The sequence below is a fragment of the Pinus tabuliformis genome, chromosome 9, assembly GCF_031772625.1.
Source record: "Pinus tabuliformis cultivar Carrire ecotype Pingquan chromosome 9, CPIR1, whole genome shotgun sequence".
Taxonomy (NCBI): Eukaryota; Viridiplantae; Streptophyta; class Pinopsida; order Pinales; family Pinaceae; genus Pinus; species Pinus tabuliformis.
In genome coordinates, this window is record NC_142307.1 from 1,980,750,490 (window position 1) to 1,980,769,893 (window position 19,404).

The 19,404-nt window shown below is 39.0% G+C and overlaps 1 pseudogene; it reads right to left on the reverse strand.

Moving 5' to 3' along the window:
- Nucleotides 1–488: 488 nt before the first annotated feature.
- The window catches only part of LOC149156952 (large ribosomal subunit protein uL10-like), a 124,543-nt pseudogene continuing 105,627 nt past the window's right edge, over nucleotides 489–19,404 (reverse strand).

The following is a 19,404-nucleotide window of genomic DNA, read 5'->3' on the forward strand; positions in this document are numbered from 1 at the left end:
TGGGGATCAATCACTTCTTTGATAACCTTAATGGCTTCATCAAGTGGAATCCTAGTGTAGAGGGAGACTACATCAAAGTTGATAAGTTGGTCTCCATTTTCAACATTTTCTTTTTCAATCACGTTTACAAAGTCATTGGAATATTTGATGAATTAATCAGAATTACCAACAAGATGCTTAAAAATTCTAGAGACATATTTTGCAAGTTCATAAGTGGGGGAGCAAATAATGTTGACAATAGGTCTTAAGGGAACTCCATCCTTGTGGATTTTAGGGAGACTAAAAATTCTTCGTGTAATTTCACGATTGGGGGTTCGATGTTTCTTAGTCCATTCGTCCAAGTTAGATTTCTTAATGATCTTTTTGACTTCTTTAATAATTTTGATAATGTATTTCGGATTAATCACATTTCATGTTGTTGGTCGACGTTTCAAACCAACTAATGTGGTTCATCCTCAAGACAATAATCTCGGAAATCGGGTTATTTTCTAGCCTTCTATAACGACCGCTACAATAAAGGTGTCATTAATCTTCTTGATGCAGTCACTCTTGTTCATAACAACAATGGCGTCACCCTTGTCAGCTTTAAGAACCACAATATTGTCATTGTTCTTGATGCTTCTAATAGCTGAAAGTTCTTCCTTATTGGGATTTTTCTTAGGAGGCTTGGAGTCTTTTAAAATAGAATCATAGTCCAATATTATGGCCTCTTTGTCCTCATTGCTCAAATCATTAATGCCTTCTTCAATACTACAAATTATGTTCTCAAAAGGTATTTTTTTTTGGAGCAATCTTAAAATTAAGGCCCTTGTTTAGAATGTTTTATTCTTCTTTAGTTAAATGGTGAGATGACAAATTACTAACTTTTTTAGGGTTTTTACTCGGGTTAGGGGTGATAGTATGGGCCAAGATGTTGTTTGGATATTTATTGATGTTATCAATGTTGTCAGATTGATTATCGGTTTTATGGAATGATATCGAGTTGTTGTCTACAATAGTCGAAATGTTGGGTCAATACTCCTATATGCACACTTGTCCATGCCTAGAACGCAGTCAAGGCTATTTTCAGTGGTTAAGGTATCATTATTTAAGTTAATAGGGTTGCAATTGTGAACACTAAAGGTATAAAAATGTGGGGCCAAGGAACAAGCCAACATTGAAGCGTTTGAGATTATGTACATTAATGCTTATGTTGTCAGCGTTGTTGTTCAAGGTAGTTGGTCTGTTGTTGGTCAATGAGGTGTTTTTGGTGGAGTCGTTGTTTGAGATACCAAATGGGGTTTTTATATTCGGGTATGTGTAGTTTATCCTTGCATTATTCTGATTTATGGTCGTATTGTTTTTCACTGCGTTGTTCGGATGTGACTTTATCGCAATGGTGTCTATTAATGCATTGTTTATTTCACGTTGTTATTTTCAATTAGTGTAGGTCACTTCCAATAATGTAGTCGTTAATTTTGTTTCCTGTGGGATTGACAAACAACTTTCTAAAAAATCAAACCAACTTTTTTTAGTGTTTTTTCTCAGCTCAAACTATGGAAACTATATTGATCCAAAGATTAGGTCGAATGGTGGATGAGAGTTTTAAGTGGGATGATACTATTCCCACACTTAATTGATTTACTTTGGCAGGAATTCTTCTAATCTTGTGTCTGATCAATGAAATGCTAAGTCTAAAGAATGATTTGGAGGTATATTGGTTCTTCAAATGGTGTTTTATTTCGGTGAAAGTAGGAATTATACTAAGGTCGCGACATTTCTTCAAAAATGGTAGATTTGCAGTTTCTTTTTGAATTTTGATTATGTTCTTCTCTAATAAACATATTTCCTTCCATATATCCCCTCCTTACATGGAAAAATTAATGGTTTTTATATTGTTGTGGTAAGAATTCTTAGCTTGGAAGTTTGAATTAACCACAGGTGCTTAGTAGGAGTGTCCACGTTTCGAGTCCATAAGTGGATCCATCATCACGACATAAAATTCAGATGGAAATAATGTCGAGAGAACAATATAAATAAAAAGAAAAAGGAAGAAAAATAGAAGAATGTCGGTTATAAAATCCTAAAGATTAAAATTTTATATAAAAGAATGTCGGGCATAGAACTTTGCATTCACGTTCTAGAAGACACTCAAAAAAGGAAACATGCAAACCAGTAATGGCATCATACAAATAGAGATTCAATTGCACGAAAAATGAACTAGAAATAAAAGAAAGAAACCTCACCAACTGGTCATGCCCTCACTTACAAATTGGGCAGCATTCGGGTATGAAAAATGTAGGAATCTCTTTGTTTTGAGCAACTACTTTCTTTTTATAGATCTCCTAAAGTAGGTGAATGGCTTCAATCCTCCTCTAATGGTTATCGGATGAGTGTTTGGGAGTTGCATTCGTTTCGTCCATTTTGGTAACTGTTTGGGACTAACTTTACTCAATTCCTCGTTATCTACACAAAGTATGCATATATATTTATTTATTATGTGGTTGCTCAATGTGGCAATAAAATATTCCTTTTCCAATTCAATATAAATAGTTCTTGTTTTAACTTGTCTTCTTGTTGAACCGAGCTACAACTTATTGTGTTATCTCCTATTCTCTTCTTTTTTTTGACCTCACAAATAGATCGTCAGGGCAAGCCAATATAACAATATCTCCAACCACATAACACCAGCATAGATCCATCTTAACTACGAATCTAACATGAATCGAGAGGGATCAAATTTCTTCACGTGAAAATTTTTTTAGAGTGAAAAATACAATGTGTTATTTTTCATTGTTTAAATTGTATTTTTGAATGCTAAATAGAGTATATATAGGACCAAATAAAAATTTTAACCATACAAACATAAATTTTATATAGATATATGAAGTTGACATCGACATAAATTAGTTAACATAGATCTTCAAATAGTTTATTTAAATCTCTTGTTGAAATATTTTTGAAAAGTATAAGATTTAAACATCTCATTTACACATTTTTTTAATTTATAATTACTTTACAACATATTCATTTTTTTTTAATTATAACAGACATTATTTTTCTATTTATAACATATTTTTTATTTTTTATTTTTATTTTAGAGAGGCACAGACTGACGGATGGACAAAATTACATATCCCCTCGTACTGGGTTGTAGAATGAGCCTCAATGAACTGATACTGCAACAAAATGGAAGAATAGTAATTGTCTTAAAATCATCAATTCTAATTATTTGTGTTGTGCAATCATCCAATCTAGTTAAAAGACTAAAACGACACTTCCTCTAGCTAAGGTTTATTTTCCTCTTCCTTTGTGTTAGGACTCCACTATGTATCATTTTTGCTATATATTTTGACACCATTCTACTCTTATAACCATGAACCTCATTGTCTTTTTCATCTACTTTATCCCAAGGTATATAGAAACCTCTTCTTTATTATATGTTTAATCTGTCTTACATTTAATTCCGCAATACTCTTATATTTTATCAATAATTGAAGTGTATTGTTGCTAACACAAGTCCAAAGATCGCAGATAAGTTATATGCCTTGTTGGGAACAAGCGGCCGTGCTGAGACAGCTGACTCCGTTGCTGAAACAGCTGACTCCGTTGCTAAAACAACTGACTCCGTTGCTGAAACAGTTGACTCAGTTGCTGAAACAGCCGTCAAGCACGCAAATCCCGTTATGCGTAATTTGCGATTCTGGAAGAACTTTTTGTGGAATAGTAGCAGCAGCACGAAGACACGGTTACCTGGATTATTCTGAAGATAGCACTGTTATGGTCTCTGTTGTAACAGCATCTTTTTTTTGGAAGAACAGAATAGTCCTGTTTTGGGAAAGAGAACAGAATTGAGATAATGTAGATTCGCTCTCATGTAAATTGTAAAAGATGTCTCCTCTTTAAAAAGAGGAGACATCATCATTAGAAGGGAGTTATCTTTTTGTAAAAGCTACAGGAGAGTATTGTGTGAGAACTGGAGCTAGTCTCCATCTGTAATGTATCAGTTACTTTGACAGATGAATAAAATCTTCTTTTGAGCGTTCCAGTTTAATTCTTTCTCTTGGGGAATCTTGTGAGAAGGAAAGGGCCCGCCTTACTCACAAGATTCACCCTCTTGGTTCCTGCAGTTTGTTTAATTCTTTGTGTGTTTGCACTTCCCTTAATTCTGTTGTTGGACACTAGTTACACAGTTTAGTAATACTCTGTTTCTTTAGCACTACATGTATTGAATGCATGAATGAATGATGTTGGGAAGCATGTGCTGAAGATTCTTGCATAAAGGAATAGGGTCTTGCTCCCATTGATTGTTTTCCTTTGCCTGCAGTGTGATTAGGAACAAGAGAACAAGTGCTGAAGGTTCCTGTTCATGGGAATAGGGTCTTGATCTCTTGAAGCTACTTTTCTTACAGTGTGATTAAGTGTCAGGCATCAGGTGCTGAAGTTCCTCACTAAGGAATAGGGTCCTGTTCCTGCTGTAGTTGATTGATTTCTTTCCTTGTAGATTGATTTTCCTTTGTTTGGATTGTAACTGCAACAGAGAAATCATTTCTGCTATAACTTAATTGACTTCAGCTTTGATTAAGTAGAGTGTGAATCAGTAGATTGATGAGATTAATAATCGTGTGCCCTTCTTTTACTACAACATTGATTCTGCTTTTGAAATTGAGCATATCCAGTGCGCGATTATCTTTGAAATAAAAAGACCTTCTCGGGTTGACAATTTATGTGGAGCTTGAATTGTGAAAACAATTAAAGCGACCAACACTTTGGATCAGCCACAGCGAGTGCATCTTCGATATCACCAACAACTGGGGAAGCAACAACTGCAAACTTGATTGGATCTTTCAAATACTCCTTAACTTTCTTAGTCAGTGGAAAATAATAATCAAGTTCAATAGCGACTGATAGAACATTCTTGTAACCATTGATGATAGCATGTGAAACAGTTGAGATTGTAAGATAACTGATGGCCATAGAATTTCACGATAGAAATACCAGCAACAAATTTATCTATTAAATCATCCTCTACGAGATCAAGAACTTCAGGATCAAATACCAATCCATTGTCGTATACTAACTGCACAATCAATCCATATGGAAATGGACGAATGCCAAGCTTAACAAGCAAAGTTGCCTCGGAAGAACTAACCTTGTCTCCCTTCTTAATAAGCTCTAAAGGTGTTATAATTTAAACAATACCCTCGTTAATATTTGTGGGAATATTTAACACCTAGAAGAAAGATGTCTGAGATGGATACAGAGTAGTGTTTTGAGGGGTACCACCATATTAACTAGCGCAACTAGACCAACACGATTTGGACTGCCAATTTTATATTTTGCTACCTCCTCCCGCACCTCCTTGAGGTCACCCTTTGTGAAAATAAGACCAACATTTCCCTTTGTCTCTCTGCATAGACTTATTAGTATGTGGAACAAGATTGTGTGAATATTTCGAATTGTTAGCAATATTCCTTATGTGATATTATGCAACTATATTGTAATGATGAATAGTTCGATGTGGAGCAGCTCTAACTCGTTCCTTTAGAGCGCCATCTAAAACATATCTTCGACATAGAAATCCCTAGATTTTTGAAACCTCTTCCACTCAGCCTTTGTATCCTTCAAATGGATTTGACTGAAAGAAAGCACAACGACATAAAAACTCTTCGGCATGGTTTTGATAGAAATGGCAATGTTTGTATTAATAAAATAAAACCCACTGGTCAGCTCTACGAAAGAGAGTCTGAACCAGGAGAGTCTGGCTCTGTAGAACGCTCTACATTGTTCATCCACATTACACATTAAATAGAAAACATGGTTTTAGGGAAGTTAGAACAACATCCTAAGAAATAGAAATTCATTCCTATCCTGAGGTTACGTGAACCAACTCTACCTATTCTAGGATATTCTCCATTATCTTCAACACTCCCCCTTAATGGAGAATGGGTTCACATATATGCCTAACATCTCCCTAAACATTTGAAACTTAACTTTTCCAAGAGGCTTAGTGAAAATGTCCGCAACATTATCACATGTATTACAATATTCCAGATGAATTTCTTTGGATTGTACTTTTTCCCTGACAAAGTGGAATCAAGTATCAATATGTTTAGTGTTTTTGTGAAACACCGAATTGTTGGCCAGCTTGATTGAACTTTGATTGTTGCATCTGATTGTTGTTGCGACTGTCTGTTCTTCCCCAACATCCTGGAGAAGTCTCCACAACCAAACCGCCTCACACGTTGTTGCACACATGGCTTGATACTCTGCTTCTGCTGAGGACAAGGAGACTATGTTCTGCTTCTTGCTGCTCCATGTGATCACCTCGGATCCAATATTGAATGCATAACCTGTTATAGATCTGCAATAATCTACATTTCCTGCCCAATCTGAATCTGTAAATCTTGCCAATCTAACATCAGAAGAGTCAGTGTAAATAATTCCATAATCTACAGTACCTTGTAGATACCTCAAAATACTCTTCGCTACATTCCAGTGACTTTCAAGTGGCTTAGACATAAATTGGCTTAACATGCTGACTACATAAGCCAAATCAGGTCTAGTGGTGGTTAGGTAGATCAAACTCCCAACCAGCTGTTTGTAAAGTGTTGCATCCGCCGCTTTTGAGCCATCCTCACACTGCAATTTGATGTTCTGTTGCAATGGTACCGGTGTAGGCTTACACTAATCCATCCTAAACTTTTCTAACAAGCCTTTGACATACTTTGCTTGAGACATAAATGTATGACCTGAGTCTCTCCAGATATCAAGACCTAAATAGTATATGAGTTCTCTGAGATGCTTCATCTCAAACATCTGTGACATCTGTTGCTTGATTTCATCAATTAGATATATAGCATCACCTGTAATTATTAAATCATCTACATATAATGAAATCAACACTTCACACCCTTGTTCATCTTTCATGGTGTAAAGATTAGGGTCATTCTTACTTCTATTATAGCCAGCTTGTAGAAAAAATGAATCAATTTTCTCATACCACGACCTGGGAGCTTGTTTTAGTCCATACAGTGCTTTCTTCAATCTACAGACTAATAGTTCTTTTCCTTTCTAGACAAACCCTTCCGGTTGCTCTAGATAAACCTCTTCTTTTAGTCCTCCATTCAAAAATGCAGACTTTACATCCAGTTGGTGCATCATCCAATGTTTCTTAGTAGCTAAAACTATTAACATTTTGATGGTGTTCAATTTAGCTACAGGGGTGAAGGTTTATTTATAGTCTATCCCTTCTTTTTGTGTATACCCCTTTGCAACCAACCTAGCTTTCAGTTTTTCTATAGTTCCATCTGCATTAATTTTCGATTTATATAACCATTTACAACCTATGGTCTGTTTTCCTCTAGGAAGTTCAACCAATTCCCAAGTGTTATTTCTGATTATTGAATCATATTCCTGTTCCATGGCTATTTTCCATTCACTATTTTCATTTGCTTCTTTATAACTAGACGGTTCAACCACATTCATCATACTAGTTATAAAAGCATTTTCCCTATATCTTGCAGGCATTTGAACTTTCCTACATGATCTCCTGAATGGTGGGGTAGTAGTTTCAAACCTTATTTGATCATCATTTACTTTTTCTTCCTGCTGTTGCTACTGCTGTTGTTGTTGTTGCTGTTGTTGTTGTTGTTCATCCTTTGCCTTTGTTTGCTGTTGACCCTGATTGTTCTCTGCTTCTTCTTCCTCAAAGTACGGAATGTCCCATCCATCATAGTGCTCATCAGGTTCTTCATTATCCTTCTCATGGAATTTAACATCTCTACTAACAAATATATTGTGAGTAGAGGGATTAAATAATCTGTATGCTTTATATGATGAACAATACCCTATAAAAGTACATCTGATGGCTTTTGAGTCTAATTTTCTTCTATATTCCTTTGGTATGTGGGCAAATGATTTACATCCAAATATTCTTAAGTGTTTTACTACAGGCTTATATCCATATAATGCTTCAAAAGGAGTTTTAGACTCAAGACTTCTTATAGGACTCCTATTTTTCAGATAAACTGCAGTATTAACTGCTTCAGCCCAAAAACCATTCGAAAGATTCTTACCTTTCAGCGTACTTCTAGCACATTCCACCAGTGTTCTGTTCTTTCTTTCTGCTACTCCATTCTGCTGTGGAGTATGGGGTACTGTGAACTGCTGCAATATTCCATGATCTTTACAATATTTGATAAGCTCATCCTTCCTATATTCTCCCCCTTGATCAGAACGGAGAATTTTTATCTGTTTCCCTGTTTGTCTTTCAATCATATTTTTAAACTACTTAAAGTATTCGAATGTATGACTCTTCTTACTTAAGAAATACACCTAAGAAAACTTCGTACAGTCATTAATAAACAGTAGAAAATACAGTGCACCTCCTAATGATTTTGTCTGCATAGGATCACAAAGGTCTGTGTGCACTAACTCCAATATATCCCTCTGTTTCTTTTCTACTCTAATAGGTAATTCTTGTTATGCTCTTAACCTGCAAAAAGATACCCAAATACAGAATATGCGAAGAAAGATACCCAGAACATAGAATAGTGAGAGACAACAACAAATATTTTATTATTCAGAAAGCAATGTTCACTGGCCTCTTCGAGGGGGCAACCTCCAATAGAGCAGAGCTCGACTCAAAAATAAGACACGATGCTCCTCGCAGGGAGTCTCTATCCTTTATATATGACTCATACATGCAATACCATGGATCAATACCATGGGTTTTATTAATACCATCTATCTAATACCATGGACCATTTGCAACTAACTGTGGTCCCGTCATTAATTGCGGGTTAACCACTTACAATTATTAATATGGGCTTTATTGACTTTTTACTATGACTCGATCCCACTACATAAATAAGGGGGTTAGGGTGGGACCCTAACATGCCCTCCCCCTTAAGAATAGCTTTGTCCTCAAGGCTGAAGCTGCGGAAACTGCTGAAGAATAGTGGCTGGTTCCCAAGTTGCATCTTCCGGAGAGGTGTCTTTCCACTTGACGAGAACTTCCCTAATCATGCGGCCACACAGATGCCTTTCTCATGTGTCTAGGACCTATTCAGGTTGGAGCCAGATTGACCCTTCCTCGTCCAGTTCAGGTAGACTGGTTCGAATTCTGCAATTGTTCCCAATCACTTTCTTGAGGCATGAGACATGGAAAATTGGATGGATTTTTGCAGTAGGCGGCAAAGCCAGCTTGTAGGCTACTTCTCCAATGCGCTGAAGTACTTGATATGGTTCGTAGAATTTTGGAGATAGTTTTTGACAACCCTTGTCTTTGAGTGATGTTTTCTTATATGGTTGCAGCCTCAAAAAGACCCGATCCCCTTCTTGAAATTGGCGCTCTGAGCGATGCTGGTCTACTTGTTGCTTCATGCGGTTTTGAGCTTGATGAAGATTCTCTCTAAGATGGGTGAGCATGGTTGCGCGGTTTTGTAGGAGTTGATCCACTTCTTGTACCTTTGAGCCCTCCTTGATATAAGAAGTAGGGGAAGGAGGGAGTTGACCATATACTGCTTCATAGGGAGTCATTTTGGTGGTGGCATGATAGTTGGTGTTATACCACCATTCAGCCAGAGGTAACCACTATACCCAAAGATGTTGCTTTTCTAAAGTGAAACACCTAAGGTAGGTTTCCAGACATTTGTTGACGGCTTCCGTTTGACCATCCGTTTGTGGATGATAAGAAGTACTGAGTTTTAGTTGGGTGCCTTGTAGGCTGAAGAGTTCCTGCCAAAAATTACTGGTGAAGATCGGGTTGCGATCAGACACAATAGAAGTGGGCATGCCATGCAATTTGAAGATCTGATCCATGAAATATTGAGCGACCAAAGTCGGTAAAAACGGGTGGGGTAAGGCGCAGAAATGAGCATACTTCAAAAGTCTATCCACAACCACCATGATGACTGACTTGTTTCCTGACTTTGGAAGACCTGTAATGAAATCTTTAGAAACCTCCGTCCATATTGCTGCCGGGATGGGCAACGGATGTAATGTGCTTGGTGCTTTGACGGTCTCCCCTTTGTGGCGTTGACAGACATCGTATTTTGCTACAAAAGTGAGGATGTCCTTTTTCATGCCTGTCCAAAAAAATGATCTTTTGGTGCGAGCATACATCTTCTGAAAGCCTGAATGTCCTGCAATGGGGGATGAGTGCAATTCTGCCAAAATACGACTTTTGAGGGTGGATGTTGGTGATATTACGACTCTGTCCCTGTAGCGAAGAATCTCATCCTACCACGAGTAGCCCTTGGTGGAATTTGGATCCACCTGCAATTGAGAAATGAGTTGGGAGAGCCCGGGATGTGAAAACCATTCCCTGCGAGCCTCTTCAATCCATTCTAGAATGGGAAGGGAAATTGCTAGCAGGGTACTTCCCTCCTCAAATTGGCGAGATAATGCATCTGCTACACTATTTTCTTGCCCTTTCTTGTAAATGATCTCATAATCATATTCCAGCATTTTGGCGAGCCATTTATTTTGTTGTGGGGAGGATAGGTGTTGCTCCAAAAAATATTTAAGACTGTGATGGTCTGTGCGGATTTGGAAACGTCGCCCCAATAAGTAAGGTCGCCAGGTCTCTACTGCATGTAAAATGGCCATCATTTCCTTCTCATAGGTAGATTGGCCCAAATTCTTCCCACTTAGTTGTTGGCTTGTGAAGGCCAAAGGTCACCCTTCCTGCATTAAGACCGCCCCAATACCCGTACCCGAAGCATCACATTCAATGACAAAAGATTTGGTGAAGTCAGGTAGTGCTAAGACTGGAGTGGAACACATGGCATTTTTGAGAGCTGTAAATGCCTGTTGTGCGTCCTCATTCCAGAAGAATGAATTTTTCTTCAGGAGTTGAGCGAGGGGCTTCGCTATGCAACCATAATTGTGGACAAATTTGTGATAATAGCCTGTGAGACCCAAAAATCCTCTCAGGCTCTTCAAGGTCTTAGGTTGAGGCCAATCCTACATTGCATGGATCTTTTTGGGGTCCACCTTGACACCTTCACGCCCCACAATGTGGCCCAAATACTCAACTTCTTCCATGCCAAACAAACACTTAGACATCTTGAGAAATAATTTATGCTTGTAGAGCAGTTGCAAGAGTAGATCTACATGCTGAAGATGTTCGGCCCAAGTGCAACTATAGATGAGGATGTCATCGAAGAAGACAAGGACAAATTTCCTGAGATATGGTTTGAGAAGGTGGTTCATAAGGCTCTGAAAAGTAAATGGGGCATTACAAAGACCGAATGGCATGACTAGGAACTCATAATGGCCTTCATGAGTTCGGAAAGCAGTCTTTGGAATGACGACTTCCTTCATGCGAATTTGGTGGTAGCCTGAGCGAAGATCCAGCTTAGTGAAGAATTGAGCCCCATTGAGTTCATCCAACAAATCATCAACCACCGGAATGGGAAATTTATCTTTGACTGTCAACTTATTGAGGGCCTTGAAGTCTGGACACATCCGCCACTCCCCATCTTTCTTGAGCACCATGACCACCAGTGATGAATAAGGACTAATGCTGGGACGAATGACACCTGCTTCCAAAAGTTCCTTGATTATTTGTTCTATTTCATTCTTTTGGGTGAATGGATATCTATATGGGCACACATTTGGGGGTTGGGCCCCTGGAACCAAGGTGATGCTATGATCATGTTCCCCTCTCGAGGGTGGAAGCTCATGAGGCTTGTCAAAGACCAGCAGATGGTTATTTAAAATCTGTTGCATCTCAGGATGAATCGGCAGAGACTTGGTTTCGACTGCCTGGATGGCATTAAATTGAGCTATAACTCCATGATGTCCCTTTTTTAGCAATTTTTCCATCCTATGCGAGCTGATGATAGAGGGAGCTCCCGCCTGGAGTCCACGGAGGGTATGTGTGGAGTTGTTCTGCTTAAAACTCATATATAAATCCTGGAAATCCATTGTGATTGGTCCAAGAGTGCGAAGCCATTCAGCACCGAGGACAATGTCGCACCCTCCCATGTGTATGGCAAACATGTGGATCTTCAACTGATAATCCCCCATTTGAAGTTTGACATTTTCACAACGGCCTTCACATTTCATTGTTCCCCCATCCGCAATTTGGACTTGGAAGTTAGAAACTGCTCGTACAAAACAATGCACCGCTTCTGCAACTTTTTGATGGATGAAATTATGTATACTTCCACTATCAATCAAGACTACTACTGGGCGATGTTTAATAAAACCTCTGATTTTGAGAGTTTGAGGTGAAGAAATCCCTGCCAAAGCATGCAGCGAAATAACTGGTTCATCAGGGACATTGTCCTTTTGGTTTTCCTCTTCTACCGCCTCATGTTCCTCCAGTGGTGGATCTTCCTCCGATGAACTGTAATCAGTGGCATCAATTTGAAAAAATTTGGGCTCCTTGCATTTATGACCTGGGGAGTATTTTTCATCACAATAGTAACATAATCCTTGCTTTCTTCTTTCGGCCATTTCTGCAGGTGACACCTTTTGAACCTTAAGTGTTCGAGTCGTGGTGTGAGCCTGTGGGGGGTGACCCTTAGCGATGAAATTTGGGCGACTGTATTGTGCTGCTAACGCACGTTCCACATTACGAGCTACCTTGCAAGCCTCCGTCCATGTGGGAGGGTGGTGCAGTAGGACGTGGGCTTTTATGGCTTCTTTAAGACCGCTGATAAAACATTCCGTGTAGAACACAGCTGAGAGACCCCTAGTGTGGAAGGCTAAGGCTTCAAAGGCTGTAATATATTCATCCACTGTGCCAGTCTGTCGGAGCTTAGTAAGACGACCCAAAAAAGAAGATTCCTGGTCAAAGCGTTTTGTAAGGGATTTTTTGAAGTTGGTCCAAGTCACAAAAGTTCCATTGCAACGTTGATGCCATTCCCACCATTGCCACCTTTCATTGTCCAAGTACATGCTCCCCACCATAAGCTGAGTCTCATTATCTAAGACGTTATTCAGATTGAAATACTGCTCCATTTGTGCTATCCATGTTGCCGGGTGAGAACCATCAAATTTATGCATATCCAACTTGGGAGGTCACGGACGGGATTGTTGGTGGGGGCCCCAGAGGTGAAGAGAGTGGCTAGACTCACCCTCACTGTATGCCTCCTCATGGGCTTCCTCCTTTCCCTTCGGGATTATACTCGGGATTATGCTAGTCAGTGTGTCAAGCTGAATTTGGAGGGATTGCAAGGATTGTTAAAGTTTGTCCATCCTCTCATTGGCCATAGCTTGAGCTCTAGTTTCTACCATGCATCAACCTGATGTTCTTGAAATTTGGGACCGCCCAAAAAAAATTTCACTAAGAATTGAATGGTACCACCGTGCTCAGCTCATCGTCCTGATTCTGATGGGCTAGATCACCAATAAGCGCCCCGAGAGATCTCAGAGTTTTTTTCTTTTTTTTTGAAGACTCCTAATGGAGTTTTACTCCTTCCTTAGGAATACTGCAGTAGTCGAATCCTTAAAATTTCAATGCTGCCAAAAGTCCTGTGAAAATCATGCCCCGGTATAGGAACCCCACACGACTACTCAGATCAGGTGGATCTGAGAGATCTGAATGGCCGATCGGATAGCTCTGAGCGGCGGAACAGATTGCTGCTGCGGATCTGACGGATCTAATAGATCAGAATGGCTGGTCTACTAACTCGGAACTGCGGGACTAATGTCTGTTGCTGCTGCACCCCTTTGCGCGAGCGGATCTGGCAGAGATGATGCGTGATCCCAAGATAGAAAAGGGAACTATGGTAGCGAGGAGTGTCAGGTGCTACAGATCGCAATATACATAAGGGTTTGACAGTAGTACTCGGCCTAATGTTTTAGGGCTTTAACTAAGGAGGATCAACCGTACCCTTAGCCGTACAACCCGACTACCCTATCGTACGGGCTAGTAATCTCTCCGAGTGTTGTTCTCAGTGTACTGTAGCAGCAAGACGGCCGACAGTTTATCTATGGCTAGGTTGCAGAGGAGCAAAGGGGCTTCCAATATACCCAGAAGGTACTTGGAAGACAGTTCGTATGCGGTTCTGTCTAATGCGCTACTACTCGAAGGGGTACCCACAGGGGTTACAAGGGAGTCCAACAAGCGTGACCACCTCTTGTATTTCCTGCGTACATGCCTCCCTAAATCCGCAGGTTTATGCGCTCAACAACAGATCCCGTGGTTTAAAGAGGCCGAAACACGTCTCTAGCCAAAAAAAAAATTACTAAGAAATGGAGATCCCACCGGCCCTAGAAAGTGCTCTGATACCACTTGTTATGCTCTTAACCTGCAAAAAGATACCCAAATATAGAATATGCGAAGAAAGATACCCAGAACATAAAATAGTGAGAGACAACAGCAAATATTTTATTATTCAGAAAGCAATGTTCACTGGCCTCTTCGAGGGGGCAACCTCCAATAGAGCAGAGCTCAACTAAAAAATAAGACATGATGCTCCTCGCAGGGAGTCTCTATCCTTTATATATGACTCATACATGCGATACCATGGATCAATACCATGGGTTTTATTAATACCATCTATCTAATACCATGGCCCATTTGCAACTAACTGTGGTCCCGTCATTAATTACGGGTTAACCACTTACAATTATTAATATGGGCTTTATTGACTCTTTACTATGACTCGATCCCACTACATAAATAAGGGGGTTAGGGTGGGACCCTAACAATTCTTTTCTATGCATTTTTCCTAAAGTACAGGCATCACAATCATTATGTACTTGTTTTAGCATAGGAAGATCTCTTACCATTTCCTTCCTTTGTAATAACAGCAAATCATTGTAGTTGATGTGGCCGAATCTCTAATGCCAAAGCTCTTCTGTAGTCAGGCTCGCTGTTGTCAATGCTCGAACTGGTGCAGGTCTCACATCCAACTTGTACAGACCTCCTGTTCGGATCCCTGTAGCAATTGTCTTCATGCCATCTAGCAGATCTTTAATGTAATAGTTAGATTTTAAAAATTCAACTTTCAAATCTTGATCTGTAATCATAGATACATAAATCAAGTTCTTTGTTATGCCAGGCACATACATTACATTATAAATTTTCTTGATATTACCATCAGGTAGAATGACAGAAACTTTCCCACATCCCTTGATTTGATGACTTCTATCATCACCTAGGTAAATCTGTGCGCCTTCATTGATCTCTTTAAAATCCTCCATCCAGTGCTTATTCCCTATCATGTGTGTTGACGCTCCTGAATCTACATACCAGATGTCTGCATCAACATTTTCATCACAATCTGCCATGAACAATATTAAATTTTGCACCTGATCACCATTCGCGAGATGACCTACATGTCTTTTCGGCTTCTGTTGTTCTTCATGATATTTCTTTTTCCTACACTCCCTGGCAATATGACCCAATTTTCCGTAATAAAAACATTTAGTTTCAGAGTAGTTTTTATTAGGAGGCATACCTTGAGTCTGATTTGGCCGTTTCTGTGAACTTGCTCTGTTTTGCTATTGTGGACCTCCTTTCCCTTTGTAGAAGTTCTTCTTCGCCATCAATGCAAGATCGACACTCTAGGGCTTCAGAGTCAATCTCCTCTCTTCTTCCTACATCAGTATACTTGTCAGCTCTTCAAAATGTGGGATATTTTCTCTGGCATTTATCCCAGTGATGAAAATTTGATAGTCATCAGTGACACCATTCGTTGTAATGGTTACAAGATCTGTATCATCCATTGTATGACCAATATCTGATAATTTGGTTTTCAGATCCTTAATCCTTGCTACGAATGAAGTAATTGTTTCATTCTCCTCCATCTTCATGGATAGGATCTTACTCTTGAGGAATAGAAGACGATTTGAATTCTTGATCTCATACAATTCCTTCAGAATTTCCCAGATCTCGTTCGCTGACTTACCTTCTCTAATGTGTGGTATAATGCAGTCTTTCACTGACATCTTTAACATTGTCCTTGCTCTACTTTCTCATTTTTCCCAATCTGGGACCGATATTGATCCAGCTGCGGGCCTCGACTCATCCCCATTCACAATCGTCCAAGCACTCTGCGCTTTTAGCAGAGTTTGCATCTTGAACTTCCAATTTGCATAATTGGAACCATCGATCTTGTTATTCTCATTCATGAATGCTTCAAATATATTGCTATTCATCTTGGCGATTTAGAAAAAAAAAATTGACAGGTAAAAGATGTTAAATTTACCCCAAATCTGTGATAGAGACAGATCATTGATCTTCAATGTTGTTTAATCTCGTAGCACATGTGCAGATCCTCATGGCTTCCTTCTCAACGTCCAGACAACCTTCTGTTGTCAGCTACAGCCTTGTTATTGGCTTCTCCATGCCGCTTCTTTGACAGCAACAGCCTTGTTCTTGGCTTCCCCTCATAGCTACAGCCTTGTTATTGGCTTCCATGATCATCGCAAAAGTTCTTGTTGTTTTTGCGACGTCGTCGCAGCTGTGCACGTCTTTCCCGCGATGGAAAAGTTTGAAAATATGCACGAAGGTGCTACAGTGCCCTCGTCGCAGAGATACACTCATAACCAACGACGATTTCGGAATCGTCGCAGTTATCCGCCTTACAACTACGATGATCTCGGTTCAAAGGATCACCCACCAGCCAGCGTACAGGTTCCTCAGCCCTGACGCTCTGATACCATGATAAAAATGGCAATGTTTGTATTAATAAAATAAAACCCACTGGTCAGCTCTATGAAAGAGAGTCTGAACCAGGAGAGTCTAGCTCTGTAGAATGCTCTACATTGTTCATCCACATTACACATTAAATAGAAAACATGGTTTTAGGGAAGTTAGAACAGCATCCTAAGAAATAGAAACTAATTCCTATCCTGAGGTTACGTGAACCAACTCTACCTATTCTAGGATATTCTCCATTATCTTCAACAGGTTTCACTTCAATGGATTTTATGCTATACAAGAAAATGTTTGCAGAATAGCCTCTCAATATATGTGAGATGTCAGGAAGGTTAAACCACCAAGTTCCAACACATCTAGATCAAGTAAGTTTCTTTTTTATTTTCACGTTGTCATTATAACAAAGTCAAACTCTACGAAAGAAGATAATGTGTTAAGCTTACTCAATTAGTTGTGCATCACATTTCTCAACCCAAGTCTTATACTTGGGATCGTTGGCATCATCCCCAACAACTCAAACAAGTCCAATAGATAAGAGCATTCAGGTTACTTGCATACACTGTAACTACATGTTCTGTGAGAATATTTCCATTTGTGTGATTATAGATGTGTCGACGATGTTTGGGAAAAAGAATCCTTATTTTCAAATCTCTTCCTATGGAAAGTATAGGGATGCATAGGACCAACAGAATGAAAAGTTTGAGATTTTTCCATGAAAATCACTTCCTTCCCAATTGTTGAGCCTCAAACCTGCACTTCTTTACACATCCTCTCAGCCTCCTTTTCCTATTCATTTCCTTCTTTTGCCACTCATTCCCTCCATCAAATTGCTCAAATAATTGTATTTTAGGACTTTTTACATGGTTTGCTAATTATGCTAATGATTGTTGTTGGTTTAGAATTTTGGTTCAAAGTGCTGCGTTTCCGCAGCTCACACAGGGTTTCCGCAGCTGATCCCGGTTTCCGCAGCCAACCCCGGATTCCGCAGCCTTTTTATTAAATGATATGCTACAGGTGTCCTCCGGGAAGAAGAGTCACATGGGAAAGTTCATGGAACCAAGGACATGGTGTGTGTCCTTCCAGCTCACCCAAACCGGTCATAAAAACCCGTGGTCAACGAGGAGGCAAATACGGTCAACAAAAGTCATTGACGGTGGCACGGCTCTGCGTGTTCTGTTTTGGAGCACGTGAAGAACAGGTGGCATCTTCCTCAGCCACGAAGACAGTGGGAAACATGAATCCAACAGCAGATTGAATGCCCACAACGACCGTTGCCTAAATCCGAGGATGCAGCAAGATTACGTGTTTTTACACAGCTGCTTGAATAGCTTAGTTTTCGTTAAGTTAGTTTGCTTTCCTCTGTTATAAATAAAGCGTCTTTGAACGCTGGATAGTTAGTCATTAATCCATTTTGTAAACACTGTTGAAACCTCTTTTGTAAGCGTTTTATAAGCTCCCCACTGTATTTTACATTTGCTGTTAATCTATGAGAAGACTGTTCTGTTTCTAAGCGTGTAACTGCTCTTTGGATTGGCTGAAGTAGGCAGAGGGCCCCTGTTTGCTGCAGCCACTGTACAATAGTTTTACTTTTAATTTCTTGCATTTCTTTTTCTGATTTCATGTATATTAATGTACAGTTATCTTTATGAATTGCTGCATTTTATTTTTTTTCAACATGTATATTAGTGTACATAAACTTTGAATTCTGCTGATTTACATTTCTGCACTTTTGTTCATGACTGATCAGTGTGTTATGCAGGTTTCTTAGGCGAGCCCGGGACAGTTTTCTTTCTTTTCTTTTTACAACTAGTGGCATGTGTGATCATCTTGTCTAGGCTGCTGACCTTTATTTTTCTGCAGTTTGATTTTCATTAGTATCATTTCTTTAACTTGCACTTTACTTTCTGCTCAGTAGTTATCAAGTTGTTCATTTATTGATGGTTCTTTTTCTATAATCAACTAACTTTATTGGAGCCAAAATATCACTTAGTGCAGCTTGGTTTATTTTGCTTTAAGACTCACATTACTGACTTGTTCATAACTATTCTCACATGATTAAGAAAAGGTTAAAATAGTGTGATTTGTCTCACTTAAATTTCACATTGATTAGATTTAAATGAAGAGTTAAAATAGTGTAAAGTAGTGAAAAGTAGTTGTTCTTGCTTTTAATTGAGTTAATATAGATTTCATTTTCATTTTCATCAGCAGCAGAGATACTGGGCCGATGCCATTAGTCCTTTATTTGATTTTAAGCTTTGATTTTATTTCAATTATTGTTCAAGTTTTCTTTTAGAATACTCTTTAAGTTTCAAGAAATCACTTAGAAATCATCACAATCACCCACATTCACTCGCTTTATTACATCTCCATCACATCACATTAGGAAAGATACAATCAAAAACAAACTAAAAAGATAAAAATGACAAAAGACTTAGAAAAGGTTATCTAAGTACATATAGTACACCTCACTTCATCAGCTTACGAGCCCCGGGTTGACATTTAAAAGTTGCAATTTAGACATCACTAAATTGACCAAACATTTTGGCGCCGTTGCCGGGGAAGTGAAATTAGGTAGCCAAATTTAAAAAAAAAAAAAAAAAACAAGAAAATTTCAAGGAAGGAAATTGATAACATCTCAAAGTATGCTCTCCTCTTGCACTTAATGTGATCTGGAGGATCAGAAAAGAGAAAGTTATTGGTTTAATAATTTCTTGAGTATGCTCTCTTCTTGCACCTAGAGTGACCTGGAAGATCAGAAAGAGAATTATTAGCCCGACTTGAAGAAAAATAAAAAAAAG